The sequence below is a fragment of the Zingiber officinale genome, chromosome 9A (assembly GCF_018446385.1).
Source record: "Zingiber officinale cultivar Zhangliang chromosome 9A, Zo_v1.1, whole genome shotgun sequence".
Classification (NCBI taxonomy): Eukaryota; Viridiplantae; Streptophyta; class Magnoliopsida; order Zingiberales; family Zingiberaceae; genus Zingiber; species Zingiber officinale.
In genome coordinates, this window is record NC_056002.1 from 103103239 (window position 1) to 103124376 (window position 21138).

Consider the following 21138-nt stretch of genomic DNA (forward strand, 5'->3'; position numbering starts at 1 on the left):
GAGAACGGCTAAGGAGCTGTGGGAGTCCCTGGACAAGAAATACAAGACGGAGGATACAGGGGCAAAGAAGTTCATCGTGGGTCGATTCTTGGACTACAAGATTGTTGACTCCAAGACGGTGATCAGCCAAGTCCAGGAGCTTCAGGTGATCTTGCACGAGATCCACTCAGAAGGGATGGTTCTGAGTGAAACCTTCCAGGTGGCTGCTATCATTGAGAAGTTGCCTCCCGGCTGAAAGGACTTCAAGAACTACCTGAAGCATAAGCTGAAGGAGATGAATGTGGAAGAACTCATTGTTCGACTTCGCATCAAAGAAGATAACAAGAGTTCGGAGAGAAAGATATTCTCTCAGGCAACTATGAAAGCCAACGTCGTCGAGCATGGTCAAAGCTCGAAACGAAAGAACCCCAAATCTTCCAAGATGGGGCCCAGAGGAGGCATCAGCAAGAAGAAGTTCTTTGGGAAGTGCTTCAACTGTGACAAAGTGGGTCACAAATCTTTGGAGTGTAGGAAGCTGAAGAAGAAGCAAGAGGCCAACCTGAATGAGGGACCAGAAATGGACGATCTCTGCGCTGTGGTCTCAGAACTGAACCTGGTCGGTTCAAACCCGCGACAATGGTGGATCGATACTGGAGCCACCAGACATGTGTGCTGCAATAAGGAGCTGCTCCACAACTTCAAAGAAATCAATAGAGACAAACTGTTCATGGGGAACTCAGTAACCTCAGACATCATGGGCCAAGGAAAGGTGGTGCTGAAGATGACCTCGGGTAAGGACTTCACTCTGAACAATGTGCTGTGTGTTCCAAAGATTCGGAAGAATCTAGTATTCGAATCACTATTAAGCAAGCATGGCTTTCGCATTGTTTTTGAGTCGGACAGAGTTGTATTGTCAAAGAATGGAATATTTGTAGGAATAAGCTATATATCTGATGGGCTATTCAAGCTCAATGTAATGGCCATTAGACCCAAGATAAATAAAAATGAAAGCTCTTCCACTTATATGCTTGAGTCTTTGTGTTTGTGGCATGGTAGACTAGGACATGTTAACTACGATGTGTTGCATAGATTAATAAACATGCAAAGCATACCTACATTCCACCTTGACCCAAAACACAAGTGTGAGATTTGTGTTCAAGCAAAAATGATAAGGTCATTCTTTCAACATATTGAAAGAAGTAACGAACCACTTGACCTATTCCACATTGATGTGTGCGACCTAAAAGATACGCCAACACGTGGTGGTAATAAATACTTCATCATTTTGTAGATGATAACACAAAATACTATTATGTATATCTTCTCAAAATTAAGGATGAAGTTATAGAGAAATTTACTCTCTAGGAGAATGAGGTTGAAAACCAGCTTAATAGAAAGATTAAGGTGGTTCGAAGTGACCGAGGCGGTGAATATGTGCCACCGTTTGCTGAGTTGTGTGCTGAACATGAGATCAAACATGAAACAACAGCTCCTTATACTCCTCAGTAAAATGGAGTTGCTGAGCAAAAGAATCAAACTCTAAAGGAGATGATGAATGCTCTTCTATTGAGCTCTGGATTGCTAGAGTCCATGTGGGGGAAGCTGTGTTAACAGCTAATTACCTTTTAAATAAGGTGCCACAGAAGAAAATAGATAAGAGTCCTTATGAGTTGTAGAATGGAAGACAACTGTCCTACAAATATTTACGAATGTGGGGGGTGTCTAGCCAAAGTGTTGGTGCCTGATCCGAAAAGAATTAAGATAGGACCAAAGACTGTTGATTGCATATTTATTAGATATGCACATAATAGCAGTGCTTATCGATTTTGTGTGTATGAGTCCTACATACCGGAGATACACAAGAACTCAATAATCGAATCGATAAATACCTCGTTCTTTGAGCATGTGTTTCCGTATAAGACCTGAGAGGATGCTAGCTCCTTAAAACGGGTATATGAAACACAAGGTGAAGAAGATGATGATGAACCAGTTGAGGTTGAGCTTAGACGAAGTAAAAGAGCTCGGGCAGAAAAATCCTACGGATTAAATTTTATCACTTTCATGCTGAAAAGTGAGCCCCGGAGTTACTCAGAAGCAGTAAGCTTGTTTGATGGACCTCACTGGAGAGAGCAATTGCATCTGAGATAGAATTTATCTTACAAAATCACACTTGGGAACTCGTGGATCTTCCTCCGGGAAGTAAACCACTAGGTTGCAAGTGGATCTTCAAGAAGAAATTGAAATTAGATGGCACAATCGATAAATATAAGGCTAGATTGGTAATCAAAGAATACCGACAACGAGAATACCTTGATTACTTTGATACATACTCTCCGGTGTCGAGAATAACTTCCATTAGAGTATTGTTGGCTATTGCCGCTCTATGAAATCTCGAAATACATCAAATGGATGTAAAGACAGCTTTTCTAAACGGGGATTTAGAAGAGGGAATCTACATGGACCAACCTGAGGGGTTTTTTGTGCCAGGACAGAAAAACAAGGTCTGTATATTGGTGAAGTCATTATATGGCTTGAAACAAGTACCTAAGCAGTGACATGAGAAATTTGATAATGCCATGAAGGAATGTGGATTCAAGATTAATGAATGCGATAAATGTGTCCACGTGAAAGTCACATAGAATGACTACGTCATCTTGTACCTATATGTAGATGACATACTTATCATTGGGAGCAATGATAAGATAATCAAATCCACTAAAGATATGTTGAACTCAATATTTGATATGAAAGACATGAGTCTAGCTGATGTGATTCTAGGAATCAAAATTCTTAGAATGGAAGAAGGCCTTGTTCTTAGTCAGTATTTTTACGTGGACAAGATTTTTGAGAAATTCACCAAGGGTGATACTGCGTTGGCACGAACGCCGATAGATACGAGTCAACATCTATCGAAAAATCGAGGTGAAAGTATCTCGCAGATAGAGTACTCTCGAGTGATTGGAAGTCTGATGTACTTGATGAGTTATACATGACCAGACTTGGCCTACGTAGTAAGCAAACTGAGCAGATACCCGAGTAATCCCGGTGTTGAGCACTAGAAAGGGATAATAAGAGTACTGAGGTACTTGAGGTATACTCATGAATATGTACTGCACTATACAAGATATCCTGCTGTGATCGAAGGATACAGCGATGCAAGTTGGATATCTGATATAAAAGAGTCTAAGTCTACGAGTGGATATGTTTTCACTCTAGCAAGTGCAACCATTTCTTGAAAATCTTCTAAGTAAACCGTAATAACCAGATCCACGATGGAATCTGAGTTTGTAGCTCTTGACAAATATGATGAAGAGGCTGAATGGCTACGACAATTCTTAGAAGATATTCCGAGATAGCCGAAACCTGTGCTAGCAATTTGCATACATTACGATAGTCAATCAACAATTGGTCGGGCACAGAACCATTTGTATAATGGTAAGTCTAAACATATACGTCGTAGACATAATACCATTAGACAACTACTCTCAACGGGAGTTATCGCTGTTGACTATGTGAAGTCAAAGGATAACCTTGCGGATCCGCTAACCAAAGGGTTAAACATAGAGTTAGTTGCAAGCTCATCATGTGGAATGGGCTTGATGCCGTTGTCAGTGATCAGTGCAGAGGACACCCAACCTATGTTGACTGGAGATCCCAAGAACTAGGTTCAAGGGGACAACTAATTTGCACTGACTAGACACACTGTGGGAGGTAGCCTAATAAAAAGTGACTGAATCAGGGTAAGTCGATGGACTTTTAATGATCAAGAAGAGTAGATGATTACTCTTGAGGGATCACCTATGTGAGAAAGAAGTGGGGTCGCTTTGAAGAGAATTGGACGCACAATTCTTAGAGCTTCTCACAGAACCAGGCGTGTTCCTGGCCAAGAATGGACACACTTATGAGAACTGAGATATATCAAGGAGAGCCCTGGGTGAGATATGTTAATGCTTACACCAACGGTAGAACATTTCAAGGGCATCATGTCTACTGTCAGCTAGTAAGCAAACAAATCTTATAAGGGAAGGATCAAAGGATAAACCTACCTATCCTATACTGGCTCAACTGCTAAAAGCAATCACATACCCTGTTTCCATTCATGTGGGGGATTGTTGGAAAAAAATTTGAATGGAAAGTGGTGGAGTGGATGAAAGAAGCTTCATTGTGTATGAGACTTTAGTCCCACATTGGAAGTTTCAAGGTTTAATGGTTGGTTTATATTGTTTCTCAAGCATGTATAGTGTGAACAAATGCTTGAGTAGAAGATTCTCTTGTGTGTGGGTGCACAAGAGAGTGTAGATCCAGGGCTCGAATTGCACTGAACCAAGTTGGCTCATGTGCGAGCATAACTTATGCATGCCCAAACCATTTTTGCCACCTAAATTATTCTTTTTGCCTTAACGCTTAAATAAGAAACGCATATTAATATAACGCATGTGACGTTTCTTTAGCAAATGAAAAGTAACCTCATGCAAGACATGCTATAAATGGCCCAGAGCATGAGAGGAAAATGTATAAGGAGAAAAGGAGAAAATAAAAATACTCCATCCACCTTCTCCCCTCTCTCTTTCTCTCTGTCAGGCATCTCTCGCTTGGCAGAATACTAGTGATAGCATTTGGGTATTTTTCAGTTCGCTGCGACCATCTATGCTTGGTGGAGATTGCGGTTTAGCCGTTGTATCCTGGAAAATGGACGACCCACAAAAACCTCAAAGCACCGTAGAGGTGGGACGAATCTATTTTAAGGAATCTGCGTTAAACGCAGACCTCTGCTCCTCAATTCCTGTGCACTCTACAAGGGCACTCTGTGTGGAATCCCGACTACTCAATCAGACATTTGATTGACTCGGCTACGTGCTTCCCTACTCGGTCGACTTGCTTCCCCGACTCGGCCACTCGGCAGTTGGACTTGGTCACTAGGCACTCTGGATTCTTGACAAAGGAATCGCCAAAAAGGACTCGGCCTTCAGCTGACGGCTTGAAATTATCAGTTCAAGTCTCTCAATAGATAAGTTTGAATTTAGTTTATAAATTCATTATTGTCCCAAAATCTCCGACAACTTCTATTGTAACAGACTTGAGATTGAAATTTCATGCTTCTGCTTACTAGGAGACAGATGGGTAAAAACATTTGACATGTTCAATTCATGCGATCGTTACTCTGGTAAAAAATCTTGATCCACAACTCCGAGTAAATCGAGCCTAAAATTTCATGTTGAAATTCCATCCATCCAGAGGAAACACATTGGGCAGGACAATTGGCAGTTTGACACCTTGGATTTTTCACTTTAATGATCAAACATGCTTTGCTCCTTTCTGTTGTGCATCTGGAGGGTTCAAAATGTGAAGGGGCTTTGGAATGGTTCTAGCAAGTTGAAACACAATAGAATTGATATGCTTTCTCACAACCATGTCGCTCAATCGGGGAAGACATGACATAACCAGTCAATATTGATTGCATCTTGTATGAGTTGTTGGACCTGTATACCATAACAATAGCCAAATAGAATAACATATCCAGGGTTACTTTATTACTCTTTCTAATAGCATGCACTTCTTTTATAGTTCTCTAAAACATTGCACGACCATATGAAAAGAATTTTTCAAGATAAATTTTGGACAATGGAACTGTTGTAAAAATATGAATACAAAAGAGATGGAAATTAAAGAGACTCTACTGTATATAGGTCTTAATTTTACATTGGGAGGTTTGTGACTATGAGGTTGGTTTATAATGTATCACAACTATTAGAGTTGTGAACATGTATAAGAAGAGACTCTTTCTTATGGCAAAAGATGATTTGCTCACCCTTGCCAATTCGTCTTTAGACCAGCACGGAAGAGGTAAATCATGGATGACTACTAGCCATTAGTCCAGGTGGCCAAGGCATGGGGGAAGGTATGCTCGGACGTGCCAAGTTTCGACCCCAAGATCTCATGTGGTAACACCCCATGCCTCAACTACCGAAACCCCCAAGGGGATAGGAAGAGACTCTTTCTTGCACTTTGAAGCAGGACAAGTAATGACTTTTATTTGGCTATTTGTGTCAAGGGTTTGAGCTCCTATTCACCATGAACAATCAGTGCTGGGTTGCGATTATAGTTAGAGACGCATTTATTTTAAGGAAATTGTGTCAGATACAAGCCTCGACATCTCCTATGTTTTACTTGATCTTGGCCTCCTAACTCGGCGCCGGGCAACCCACTCAAACTCAGCTCTCGAGCACAACTCCGATTTGGTAGTCGGGTGACTTTACGCCATGACTCGACACTAGTCTATCTGACTCAGGAGCACTTGACACACCTCTCTGGAGCACTCAGTGTACCACTTGGGCGATACTAGACTTCCCACTTGAGCCTCTCGAATCTCATGCTACGTAGGGCCACTTAGGAGCTTGACCCCCAAAACTCGACCAACTAGGCACTCGGTAACTCGTTCAACTCGATACTTGGCAGTTGGTCTGACTCAACAACTCGATAGGTCAAGTACTTGGCTCTCCCACAGGGTTGGCTTGACGTAATCTTATTGAAACTTCATCCGAGACGTTTATCCATGTTCGGGCACCTGGACAACCTCTGGGCGCTTGGATTGCTAATGTGGGTCGGCCAACCGACGCATGATACTATAGCTCGAAGATGAATTGTTTCTAGTTCGAGAGCCTGGAGTAACTCCGGACACTTGGATCGTCCGAGTGGCTTGGTAACGAAGGCAGCCACTCGAGCGCTCCCTCATCGCCACTAATTTGGGTGCCTGGAGTACCTCCGGGCTCCCAGACGTCTGGACGTCTAGAGTCCTTTTCCCAGACTTTGATTTATTTTCAATTACCTGCACCATAGAGTTAGAAGAACAAGTAATAACATGTAAAGTAATGTAATTTTTGACAGTTTTCGGACTGTTTGGTCCTAACTTTGAGTTTTGCTGAAACTTTAGGTCGGACCGACGCCTATTGTGGGAACACATCCTCACTTACTCCTCTCAGGAGAGTTTACCTTTTATCAAATAATTCTTCCAGACCGTTTAGACTTTTGCTCAACATACGAGACTTCAGGACTTTCATGTAGCATCCTCAACCCTAAGATTTCCCGCTTATTGTCCGTGACCCCCATGACTTTTACCTAGTATCCTCGATCCTAGGATTTTGCCTGATGTCCTCGACCTGTCAAGACTTTACCCAGTCTCACGGACCAAGAGTTTATTGCCTAGTCGAAACTAGGACTTTCGACCTGTCTAGTGTCCACTAGGACCTCAACTAGGACTTTCACCTTGCCTAAGGCCACTTAGAACTTTTCTACACACTCAATTAAACTTATTAGATCATAACATATCTTAACTTTGAACCAATGCCAATATCAAAATACAAATTTGATTAACTAGTGACTCTAGCACCAATAGAAACAACAATTCTTTCTACCACTCAGTAAAATGGTGCAGATGAGGGAAAGAATCATATTTTAAAATATATGATAAATGCTCTTTTATTAAACTCTAGATTGTCAAATTACATGTGGAGGGTAGTTGTATTAATAACTAATTATCTTTTAAATAAGATATCCGAAAGAAAATAGAGAAGAGTCCTTATTGTTGGATTGAAAAGAATTTTGATATCTCCACAATGGTATGATATTGTCCACTTTGGGCCTAAGCCCTCATGGTTTTGCTCTTGGACTCTACCCAAAAGGCCTCATACCAATGGAGATATCTTTCTCTTATAAACGCATGATCTTTCCCATGTATTTTCAATGTGGGACTATATTTGCAACCTTACAACTCCAACAATCTCCCCCTCAAACAAAGGGCCACAGGCTCCCTAATGTCCGATCCTCGACCCACTAGGACTTCCTGCCTCTCGGTCTACTTGACCTACTAGGACTTCCTTGCCTAGTCGCAACTAGGACTTCCTTGCCTAGCCACAACTAGGACTTCCTTGCCTGGCCGCAACTAGGACTTCTTGCCCCTCAGTCCATCCGACCTACTAGGACTTCCTTGCCTAGCCGCAGCTAGGACTTCTTGCCTAGTATCTGGTTCTCTTGATCCGGACACGGGAGCCCCCACTTCTTCATTCGAGGTCAATATTCCACCCATATGATTCGATTGGACCATGGCTCTTGTGCACAGTCGATGGTTAGTCCTTCTGGCAGTTCGGGCTCTGATACTAATTGTTGGATCGAAAAGAATTTAGATATCTCCACAATGGTATGATATTATCCACTTTGGGCCTAAGCCCTCATGGTTTTACTTTTGGGCTCCACCCAAAAGGCCTCATACCAATGGAGATATCTTTTTCTTATAAACCTATGATCTTTCCCATGTGTTTTCAATGTGGGACTATGTTTGCAACCCCAACATTTATGAGTTATAGAATGAAAGTAAGTCATCCTACAAATACTTACAAGTGTAGGGATTTCTTATAACATTTTGATACATAATCCGAAAAAGATTAAAATATGGTCAAAAACTATTGACTGTATATTCATTGGATATATACATAATAATAGTGCTTATCCGTTCCTTGTGTATGAGTCTTAAATATGGATGATAATTTTATTCAAACCCGATGGAGGATCCAATCCAACTCGAATGGAGGACAGTATGGAGGGATTTTTTGGACCCGATTAATATTTGAGTATGGAGGTAGATCTAGTAGAATTTACCATACTTGACCAGAATATCCAATATATATTATAATGTTGCTCCATACTTCCATCCATGAGCACCTCAAGAGCACTTAGTGTTAATATTTTTTAGGGCTTAGGGCTTAGGGCTTAGGGTTTAGGGTTTAGGCTAAAGGAAGTAAAAAATTTAAATATATATATAGTCACATCCTTTTCCACTTTTGAACCCTAAACCTGATCCTCTTTTGAGTATGAGGATGGATATCTATATTGGCACAGTTAGCACTAATAATCAAACTCAAATTTTGACGTATGACAAATAATTAAAGTTAGATATTGTGTTTTCTAACTTGTTTACCAAGTGTGCAGAGCTAAAAGACTTGATGGGATATAATACTGGTTAAAGTCCAGTTAGGTTTGGAGGACCTGATATCAGGCATAAGAAGACCAGATAGATTGATATCTGATAGGAAGTCCAATTGGGTCTCCAGGACCTAACAACTGGCTAAAGTCGAGGTGAAGCATCTGGCAGGATAACCTAGTGGGTCAAGAGATCAAGATTAAGTAAGTCTGTAAAGGGTAAATGGAGGTAAACACTGGAGGAGAGAGACCTTATGAGGACGTGTTCCCGGTTGAGGGAACAGTAGGCGTCGGTCTGACCTAGAGTTTCAACGAAATCCGAAATCAGGACCGGACAATCCTGTGACTATCAAAATATTTATTTTTTATATTATGCCTGTTTTGCTAACCCTATGGTGTAGGACATTGAATTAAAAGCTGGTTGGAAAAAGGAGTTCTAGGTGCCTGTCAATGGAGCCCGGAGGTCCGAGCGCCCGAAGTGGGTCTAGGCGCCCGAAGTGGGTCTAGGTGCTTGGATGGTCCTGAACCCATCCACTTGTTCAGATGAGTTGGCGGACTCCGACTTGCCAACACACGTCAGCATCCAGGCGTCCGGGGGTGGTCTAGGTGCCTGGGAGTCGATAGAGGCAAATAGATAGAGGTTTGTTGAGGTGTAGCCACATTAGCATTCTAGGTGCTCGGGATGATCCAAGTGCCCGAAGGTAGATAACTCAGCGTCAAGGCAGGATCGAATATGCCTTAGTTCCGGCGCCCGGGGTGGTCAAGGCATCCGGAAATACTATCAAAGGAGGTCAGTGGTAGTGATAGCTTTCAAATAGATCATCTTCTACATGGGCTCTTATGACTATTCTGCTGTTACAACCTCACGCTACTACCGTACTACTACTCGACTACATCTGACCACAACCGACAGACCAACACCAATACACGGGCACATCCATTTCGACATCATTGTGTTGGGTAACAATTTAATTTAAAGTCAATTATTTTTATTGCATAAGGAAGAGTAGATTTGTTACACTTTCCTCTTCCTCTTTATACTTGATTACTCTACCAGGAGTTTACTGGTAGAGAATTTTAGTGGATTTCCTATCGATAGGTCCAAGAGACCTGAGTCTTGGAGTAAGAGTCGTCGAAGTCTTAGAATTAAGTAGAACTGACATTGTCTTTATTTTTAGGTTTTTATTTTCTGGTATTCTTTTCTTACTTAATCTTTTTTCTGCTTCGCACTCGCTTTTAAAAAAGTCAAAAAGAAATGAGTTCTAAAAATATACGTGATTCATCTCCTCTCTCACGTGCACATGATTCTATAAGTGATATCAGCCATGATTTACAAAATCATGATCCGGATTGTAGGATTGTACGATCCTACGATCAGAAAACCTAAAATCGATCCAGGATCATGCAGAATTGATCTTTGCAGTAGGATCGCAGCAAGATCAGTAGGATCGGTAGAATCGTAATAAGATTAGAGCAGAATTAGAGCAGGATCGGTGGAAGCTTTGAGAAGTTATAACTTTTAACTCGGATTGAACCACGGGGTCTATAATATATCAAATCAAAGCTCATTCAGAGATCTTTAATAAATTTCAAAGTTTATCCTTAACCACCCTATTTCAAACCTAAAAAAATATCATTTAAATCCTTTTTGGATGCCCAGAAGATTTTATCCTTTTTATTATCTTTTTTTTTGTCTGGTTAGGGTTTTAAATTATTTAAACATATGTTTAATTATTTTTGAGTTAGTTTTTTTATCAATAATATTCTGCCATTTCTTTTCCCCAAAATGATGAGTTTTTGGATGTCTATTTTCTAGTATTGTGTGGTATCAACCAGTCTTTAAAAGATTATTTTTGATGTTTAAATTTGAACCAATGGATTCAATAGCTTTTGTTATGTACGTTAGGTACTTTTTTGGCCTTTAAATTGGATCATCTTATAAATCAAGGAAATATTTTTGACATTGAATGTGTTGTTATTATTGTGTTAATAAAAATTTTATATTCTTTTATTTTATGATATGAAAATATAAATATTATTATTATGTGAGAATAGTTGTTAAATTACTAGTTAATTTAAATTTGTACATGTAGTAATGTAATATGAAGTGTTGAGTATAAATGATTGCATATATTTGTAAAATTAGTTATCTATTTATATGTAAATAAGTTTTTTAGGTATTTTTTCTAATTATTAATCATGTATGATAAAATTTTAAGGGTTTTTGATAGGATGGTACGATTCTACTATCCGATCTCGATCGACCCAATCCTGACCCTAAATCGATTTTGCATAGGATCGCGATTCTACAAACTATAGTATCAGCCATTCGAGCAGGGGGTTTTCTCTTATTATTTTTCACCTTATTTTTGTTCGATTTTGAGCTTTTTGATTTAAATCAGAATTAGTGTAATCACCCCTTCTGATCATCTCTTTTCATTCATGATTTTTTATAACTTGAAATTGGTGCAACACCATTCACGCTTTCTTTTCGTTCCTTTTTTCTTTCTTCCCACACTACTTACCCCAAGATAAGTTTTGGAGACCTTCTTGAGTCTTTTCTGTTTCAGAACTAATGGCCCAAAGCGAAGGCAATTGGTGCAATTTCCCTAGGTTAAGGTTGACTAATTTGACTAAACTTGAGTTGGATCAAGTTTGAGTCTTGATGTTTAATAATATACGGAGATTGTATGTGCAATTTTCCATTTGGGGAGATTGTTGGTGTAATTATCCTCTGGTCAAGGTTTGACCAGCTTGATATGAAGAAGAGTCAAGTAAGCCAACATTGATTGGATACTTGATTGAAAAGTCCTAACTAGATGTTAGGCAAGTGCAAGACCAATGGGAAGGTTGGCAGAAGAAGAAAATATAAGTGAGTCAATGTTGACCGGATACTTGGTGTGAAAGTGCTAGTGAGTGAAGCTAGACAGATGGAAAATCCTGGTGAGTGAAGCCAGGTGAAAAATCCTAGTGAGTGAAGCTAGGCAGTTAGAAAATCCCGATGAGTGAAGCCAGGTGAAAAGCCTTAGTGAGTGAAGCTAGCATGAAGAAAGTCCTAGTGAGTGAAACCAGGTGAAAAATCCTAGTGAGTGAAGCTAGACATATGAAAATCCTAGTGAGTGAAGCTAGGTGATGAAAAGTCCTGGTGAGTGAAGCCAGGTGAAAAGCCCTAGTGAGTGAAGCTAGGCAGTGAGGAAGTCCTGATGAGTGAAGCTAGGTAGTTTAAAATCCAGGTGGGTCAAAGGTTGATGGAACATCTGGTGATTAGAAAGCCCAAGTTGGCTAAAGGATTGATTGAACACTTGACACGAGAAAAAAGTCTAAGTGGATCAAAGGATTTACCAACCACTTAGTAAATAAGTCCCAGCAGGTCAACATTGACCAGATGCTAGGTAAGGAGGAGTCCCAATAAGTCATAGTTATCTGAATGTTAGGTGGAGGGAACCCTAGACTTAGGTTTGGAAGTTAGGGTTTGGCAATCTATTAGGCTAATCGATTACCATATCTTAAGCGATTACCCTAATCACTTAAGCCATTTATAGCAAAAATAGAATGGAGTTGAATCAATTGGGGTAATTGATTCAACAAGCCTTAATCGACTAGGCTAATCGATTAAGGCTATTTCTATGAGAAACAGAAGCTTTGGTAAGCGATTAATCATGGAGGCTTAATCGCTTACGGCTAATTCTCACATGAACAGAAAACTTTCTAATCGATTAGGCTAATCGATTAGGAAGACTTAATTAATTAGGGTAATCAATTAAGCTTCAAAAAATAGCCATTATGCAGGTTGCTAATGTGGTAAGCGATTAAGGAGATTCTTAATCGATTAAGGTGCCAACGGTAACTAGAGAAAAGGTGTTCACATGCACTGTTTAGCATATCTCTCCACTCCATCTTCTCCGTCAATTCTTGGAAGCTTAGGGCTTAGGTATTGCTACACTTCCAAGCTTACAAGCGACATTCACAAGAAACAAGAGATTAAGCAAGAAGGTTTTTCATTTGCATTTATGTATTTACTGTTGGAGCAATCCCAATGGTCCGCGGGACCATGTGTTTTAGTGTTTGGGCAAAGGGTTTAAGTTAGGTTCACCCTTGTATTTGATATGTGTATTTGAGTTGTGCAGGTTTGCAGGATACACATGTGACCCAGGTTGATGGCTTCGGGTCCGGTGAAGGATGGAGCATCTGAGGGACCGTGGACAAGGCAGCGAGGACAAGGGCCGATGGAAGCGACTTCGAGGCATATGCGAAGGATGGCAGACGAGCCGCGGGCTTGAATGCATCCGATGGACGAGAGCTAACGGAAGTAGGCTTGAAGGCAAGAGGTCAAAGCTGCAAATGAAGCGTCAAATGAGTCATAAGGGTGAGGGTACGAGTGCATGAGAGATTGTACTCGGAGTAAAATTCTAGTTTTAGGGTTTACTGTAGCAGTACTGTAACGCTACTGTAGCAGTACTGTAGCAGTCGACTGCATGTTTTAGCAGTCGACTGGTGCAGTCGACTGGGGCAGTCGACTGGCAGCGAGCCGTTGGGATGTAACGGTCGAATTTCCACAGAGGGCAGTCGACTGCATGTTTTAGCAGTCGACTGGTAGGCGGGGTTTTCTAACCCGTGGCCTATAAAACCAAAGCTTGGGAGCTTGGTTTGAGTTGACGAAATTAGACTTGGTTAAGGTCTAATTAGTAGTCTACAAGTGCTCAAGAGTTTCCCTTGTGTCCAAGAGGTCTTGGTGAGTTTGTGGTGAGGTTTCTCCACCCACAAGGAGGTTTGAGCTAGCCGGAGGTCTTCCGGGGAGTAATCCACCGATGGATAGGGATCGTCCACCTTACGGACACGCCGTGGAGTAGGAGCTTTATCTCCGAACCACGTAAATGATCGTGTAGCTTGGTTTGCATTCTTTCCTTTAGTATTTAGCTTTCTACTTGCTTTGTTTGTATTTCCGCTTGCGCACTAACGTTGTAGAAAGAAGCGAGTATTTGGGGGCGCCGTCTATCCAACCCCCCTTCAAGCCGGCCGTCCGATCCCCCAACATTTACTTCTTGTTTCGAGTTATATTTCTTGTTCTTGAGTTGTAGAAGTTTCTCCAACTCCAGATTGTTCCAAGGAGTGTATTTTATAGTGGAGGGTATGCTCGGTGTGGCTCCTTGGATTAGTTATCTCTTTTTGAGGTGGATACCAAGTAAATCCTTGTTAGCATTAGAGGAGCTTGCTTCGAGTATTTCTGCTGCAAAAGATTATCATCAACGAAGAGCGAGCTATTCACCCCCCCCTTTAGTTTCGAAGTGAACCAGCAAGTAGTATCAAAGTGAGGCCACTCTTCACCGGACTCATCACTGGAAAGGACAACAAGCTAGAGGAAGAAGAAGATGTTGAAGCCCTAATTTCAACAAGCTAAATGCTATCATCAAAAAGGAGCTCAACTTCAAGATGGGTTTCCGAGATGGACTTGGATTTGACACAAGGATGCCTCCACCATTCACATCTACAAGTTTCGATTCTTAGAAATCAAGAATCAAAAACTTCTTCATGATGGAGATAGAGCAATTGTTTATTTTAATGGAGGGCTTTCAAGCTCCAAGGGATAGCAAAGGAAAGATTACCAATAGAAGCAAATGGAGCAAGGAACAAACTCAAAGATGTGAGGCCAATGACAAAGTGACCAAACTATTGATCAATCTATTGCCTAACAACATCTTGAGCAAGATAGGAGAGTACGAAGATGCTAAGGAGCTTTGGAGCAAGTTGGCAAGAATCCACGAAGAACCCTCCACTACACCAAATCAAGAAAAATCCAACGAGGGTAACTCATTAGATCTAGAGGAAGAGGAAGAAGATTCGGAGGTTGAGAGATGCTCAACATCTAAAGAGGAAGAAAGTGAAGAAGGGCCATCCTTAAGAGAGCACGAAGACAAAGGGAAAGGAGGTACTCTTTGTTTCATGTGCATGACGATGAAAATGAAGAGACCTCCACCTCTAGGATTTAGAGGGAGCGCCGTTCATTGACACTAGAACAAGAAGAGGCTTCTACTTCCAGGTTAAATGGAGAGAAAGATGATGTTGCTTCCACAAGTCAAACAAAATCAAATGGAGGATTAAATGTCATTCCTACATGTGAAAGTATAAAAATTTCAAATTGTAATAATAAAAATCACATTATTTGTTTTGAGTGTAGGGAGAAAAGACATTACAAGAGTAAGTGCTCCAAGTTGACCAAGAAGAAGGGTCAACTTGAGCCCAAGGAACATGGTTGGAAATTAATGTACATTGAGCCCAAGGAACATGGTTGGAAATTAGTTTTAAAAATTATTTTAAAATACTTTTGGGAAATCTGGGTGAATCCTATCTTTTGATAGAAATTATCATTGTATAGTTTTAGATACAAACTAGAACAAAACATTGAAGTTTTCAAGAGTTTCCAACTTTATATCAATCTTTAAAAATATGATTTATTTTCATAGAAAACTATTTTTCCCTGATAAAATATCATATAAATAATGTGTACATGAATTTTTATGATTTTTAAATTTTATAGAATTATTTAGGAATTTCTGAATTTTGGTTGAAATTTAATTTCGTGAATAGAAGCTTGTGAAATCGATCAGTTGATCGATGGACCCCTGCTTGGATCAATCAGTTGATCAATTAAAGTGCATATCCCACGAACATAAGCTCGTGAAATCGATTAGTTGATCGATTGAAGCAACCTTGATCGATTAAATCACAACTTCAATCGATTGGAAAAACTGATTTTGACTATGTTGGTCTGATTTCAGTCCATTAAGCTACTTTGGGTCACATTAACCATCTCTAATCCTATGAAACTCATTTATGAACATTTATGGGTAATCTTCATGATGAAAATAAGATTGGAATGGTTAATAAAGACTAAGTTGGAGTTTAGGATGAGGTTTGCATTCAATATTGATTCTTGAACTTCAAAACTTCAAATTTTAAGTTTCCTAAAGGTTTACGAATTCCAAGTCATTGTTGGTGCAATGATAAAAGGTTAGAGCATGTTTTGAGGGGAAACTACTCCTTAAAGACATGAATTTATTTTTTAACAAAACATTAGAAGATTGTAAACTTGTAAACCTTCATTATTATGAATGCTCTAGGATGAGCATTGTACGATGGAAGTATGCTCTAGGGTAAGCATTGGGTACAATAAAAGGTATGAGGCTTTTATTGTGATGTTATGAACAACAGGTGAGCTTATGAACAACATGAGATAACTCTTAAGGAGAAGAGTTTTTTTATGTATGTCAAATGGGGAGAATGTAAAGTTTAAGTTAAAAAATTCTCTATATTTACAGGAGAAGATTATGAAACCCTTATGTTAAGAGGGAGAATGAAGGAAACCCTCATTCATGCTTTGGTATGAAGAAGAATTTAAGGCTATTGTTGGAACCCCAATGTTATTTTCGGTGTGATCAACCAAGTTAGGTTAGGTCCTGTTTTAGTTTGATCCTTGTGTCTAAGTGTGCAGGAGCTTAGGAGTACAGGAAGTCGAGCGGAAGACGCGACTAGTGAGAAGGACGACACGGGAGAGAGCCGACGGGCTTAGTGCGTTCGAGGGACGAGATGCCGCGGAAGAGTACACCAGTGGACGAGAAGAAAGTATGCGATGTTCGAGGGGCCCTATTTCCTAGTAAATTGGAAATTATGCGACGTTCGAGGGGCCTAAAATTGGATTTGGGTGAGCCCTATTTCGGTTCGCTGAAATCACCCAAGCGATCAGAGCAGCGAAAGAGCTTAAGAGGAGCTATGGAACTGCTAGAGGCGCCTTCAACAGGAGTTGAAGGCGCCTCTGCGACCTTCAGGTAGAAAGCACTTTTAATGGCTAAAGGCGCCTTCAACTAGCCATGGACGACGTCTTCCATGGTTATGGAAGGTGCCTTCGACCAGGCTGGTTCGAGCTATTGTAGTGGATAAAAGTTTATCCAACGGAACCTCGCTGGAGGTGCCTTCTAGCCCTAAGGAAGGAGCTTTCAGCCTACAGATAGGATTTTCCAGGAGCTATAAAAAGATCCCTGGACCTAGGAAATATACATCAACTCAAGCATTTATTTCCTAGTAATAGTCTAAGTATTCAAAGATTGTAAGAGGCTTCTCCGCCTACACGAAGGAGATTTTTCTAGTGCTGTCATTGCCTTGGATTAACAATCACCCTGGTTGTAACTAAATAAATTCCAAGCCTCTTTTCTTTCAGTTTTTGTGTTGTTTAATTTTATGCTATTGCTTTTAATTTAAGGTGAAAGAATGAGAAAGATCTTTATTTATTTTTTAGGCAACTCAACCCTCTCCAGTTGGCTTCCCTGGTCTAACAAGTGGTATCAGAGCGAGGTTGCTTCAGGAGGACTAACCACCAAATGAAGCACATGAGATGGCCAGACCAAGCATCTACCCGTCAAAGTTCGAGGGAGAGTTTGCGAGCTAAAAAAGAGAATGGAGTTATTTTTCAAAACAGGCTTTGATTTATTATTAATAATGGAATTCAGTTTTGAAGCACCTGAAGGCAAGGAAAAGTATCAATGGATGAAGAAGGAACAAGCCGACTTTGTGACAAATGACAAAGCGGAATTTCATCTGCTGAGCGTCCTACCACCACAAGAAGTCAACCGAATCGGAGCTTACGAGTCAACCAAGGAGCTCTGGGAAAAATTCCTGAAACTTCACGAAGGAACCTCGGAGGCAAAACTTACGAAATGAGACTTACTTCATAACCAGATCAGCAACCTCCAATTAGAAGAAGATGAAACTATAACACATCTTCACTCAAGAATCAAGAAGCTAATCACCAGACTTTCAAATCTTTGAGAAAATGTAAGCAACCGAGATTCTCTAAGGTACGTACTTAATGCTTTCCTTAGAAATAAAGAATGGACATATTAGTAGATGCCTATTATATCTCTAAGGACCTAGAATCTGTTACTTTGGATGAATTATTTTCTACTTTTAAAGTCCATGAAACAAGATGTGTAGATTCAAAGAAGGTGCCAAAGCACAACATTACTTTTAAAGTAAAAATGGACGAACAAGATTCAGAATCCTCCTTCGATGATGATGAAACAATGCTGATGGTACGTAAGTTTAAAAAATTATTTAAATCTAAGCAATTTAATCAAGTGCAGGGTAGAAGAAGAAGAAAAATAAAATGCTACCACTGTGATGAAGAAGGGCACGTGAAAGATAACTGCCCCAAACTAATGAACAAGGATAAGGGCAAGAACAAGAAGCCCGTCCAAAAGAACAAGCATAAGACCATTAAGGCTACGTGGGATAAAACATCGTCTGAATAAGAGGTCGAAGCCTTTTCCGGACTTGCATTAATAGCAAGTCATCAAAAAGACGAACATGAAGCAAGCTAGTTCGAAATGAGTATCGAGAGCATCGATGAAGGGGGAACTATATTAGAATAAAGCAGTAGTTCAGGGGGAGCTACGGATGAGTGTGTCAAAGCCTTAACCCCAAGGTTATTTTTGGTGTGATCAACCAAGTTAGGTTAGGTTCTGTTTTAGTTTGATCCCTGTGTCTAAGTGTGCAGGAGCTTTGGAGAATAGAAAGTTGAGTGGAAGACACGACTAGCGAGAAGGACGACACAGGAGAGAGTCGACGAGCTCGGTACGTTTGAGGGATGAGATGCTGCGGAAGAGTATACCAGTGGACGAGAAGAATGTACGTGACGTTCGAGGGACGAGAAGCCAGAGAGGAAGCCTGCTCGAGGGGAAAGCTAGAAATCAGGTTTGAGTGAGCCCTATTTCAGTTGGTCAAAATCATCCAGGCGATCAGAGCAGCAGAAGAACTTAAGAGGAGCTATGGAGTTGCTAGAGGTGCCTTCAACAGGAGTTGAAGGTGCCTCCACGCCATTTAGGCAGAAGGCGCCTTCAATGGCTGAAGGCGCCTTTAGCCAGCCATGGACGACGTCTTCCATGGCTATGGAAGGTGCCTTCGACTAGGCTAGTTCAAGCCGTTGCAGTGGATAAAATTTTATCCAACGGAGCCTCTATGGAGGCGCCTTCAGCCTACGGATATGATTTTCCAAGACCTATAAAAAGACCCCTGAACTTAGGAAATATACATCAACTCAAGCATTCATTTCCTAGCAATAGTCTGAGCATTCAAAGATTGTAAGAGGCTTCTCCACCTACATGAAGGAGATTTTTCTAGTGTTGTCATTGCCTTGGAATAACAACCATCCCGATTGTAATCAAGTAAATTCTGAGCCTATTTTCTTTCAGTTTTTGTGTCATTTATTTTTATGCTATTGATTTTAATTTGAGGTGAAAGAATGGGAAAGATCTTTATTTATTTTTCAGGCGACTTAACCCTCTCCATTTGGCCTACCCGGTCCAACAGCTATGAGATTAACCTAACTTAAATGTATTGTCAAACATAAAAAAGGGGGAGATTGTTAGTATAATTTTCCCTAGGTTAAGGGTGACCAAGTTGACTAAGCTTGAGTTGGCTTAAGCGTGAGTCTTGATATTTGAAGTTTGATGTTTGACAATATATGGAGATTACAGGTGTAATTGTCCATTTGGTGAGATTGGTCAAGGTTGACCAGTTTAATGTAAAAAAGAGTCAAGTAGGTCAAGGTTGACTAGATACTTGACTAGGAAGTCCTAACTGGAGGTTAGACAAGGGCAAGTCTAACGGGAAAGTTGGCAGAAGATAAAAATCCAAGTGGACCAATGTTAACTAGACACTTGGTGTGGAAAGTCCTGGTGAGTGAAGCCATGCAATTGTGAAAGTCCTGTTAAGTGAAGCCAAATAGTTGTGAAAGTCTTAGTGAATGAAGCTAGGCATAAGGAAAATCCTGGTGAGTAAAGCCAAGTGAAAGACCTAGTGAGTGAAGATAGGTAGAAGGAAAATCTTGGTGAGTGAAGCCAGGTGAAAAGCCCTAGTGAGTGAAGTTAGGCAAAAGGGAAGTTCTGGTGAGTAAAGCCAGGCATATGGAAATCCAAATGGGTCAAGGTTGACTGGACATCTGGTGTTGAAATTCCAAGTGGGTCATGAAGGACTAGAAACTTGGCATGAGACTGTAAGTCCAAGTGGGTCAAGATTGATCGGACACATGGCATGAGGAGAAAAGTTTATGTGGGTTAAAGGATTGACCAGACACTTGGTAACAAAGTCCCAATAAGTCAAGGTTGACCGGATGCTAGCATAGTGAAGTCCCAATAGGTTACGGTTGACCAGATGTTGGGTAAGGGAACCCTAGACTTGAGTTTAGAAAGTTTGGGTTGATCAATATATCGATCAATTAAACCAAAGCCCAATCGATTAATTGATCGATTGGGAGAGTCTCGTGAGCAAAGGCAACCCAATCAATCAGCCAATCGATTGGGAGTCATCTCACGAGCACAGAAGCATTCCTAATCGATTATCTTGGATGCACCAATCGATCAACCGATAGATTGGGGTTTGATTTCTTGCAATAATGCGAGGAAAATCGAAATTGATTGGTTAATCGATTCTAGGGACTTCTGTAATATCACAAAAGCATTCTGGATCGATTAGCTGATCGATCCAGAAGTTTTCAATAGATCGATTGGGAGATGAGCGTTGCGTAGGTTACGAGGTTTGGACGGCTAGGGTCGCACAGATCTGACGTGACAATCGATTGTGAGCAAGCCTAATCAATTAGAAGCCCTAAGAGCATAGATATAAGGTGATGGCGAGTTTAAACGACGCTAACTCTTCACTCCATCTTCTCTGCCAGTTCTTGGAAGCTTAGGGTTGAGATGTTGCTGCACTTCCAAACTTACAAGAGACATTCACAAGTAACAAGAGATCAAGCAAGAAGGTTTTTCATTTGTATTTGTGTATTTTAATTCTTGTTTTGAGTTGTATCGCTTGTGTGAGTTGTAAGAGGTTTCTCTACCTCTGGATTGTTTCCGAGAAGGTGTGTTTTTGATAGTGGAGAGTGTGCTCGGTGTGGATCTTTGGATTAGTCATCTCTTCTTGATGTTGATATCAAGTAAATCCTAGTGTTAGTATTGGGGAGTTTGTCGCTTTAAGTTTATTCCCTGCAACAACATCTATGAAGTGAGAAAGCAAATGAGAAGAGCTATTCACCCTCCTCTAGCTCCAAAGTGTCCCAACAATTGTTTCGATATCCAAGAAGGCACTTGTACCTCGCTATAACCTGGAAACCAATTTTTGAAATGTATATTTAACTAA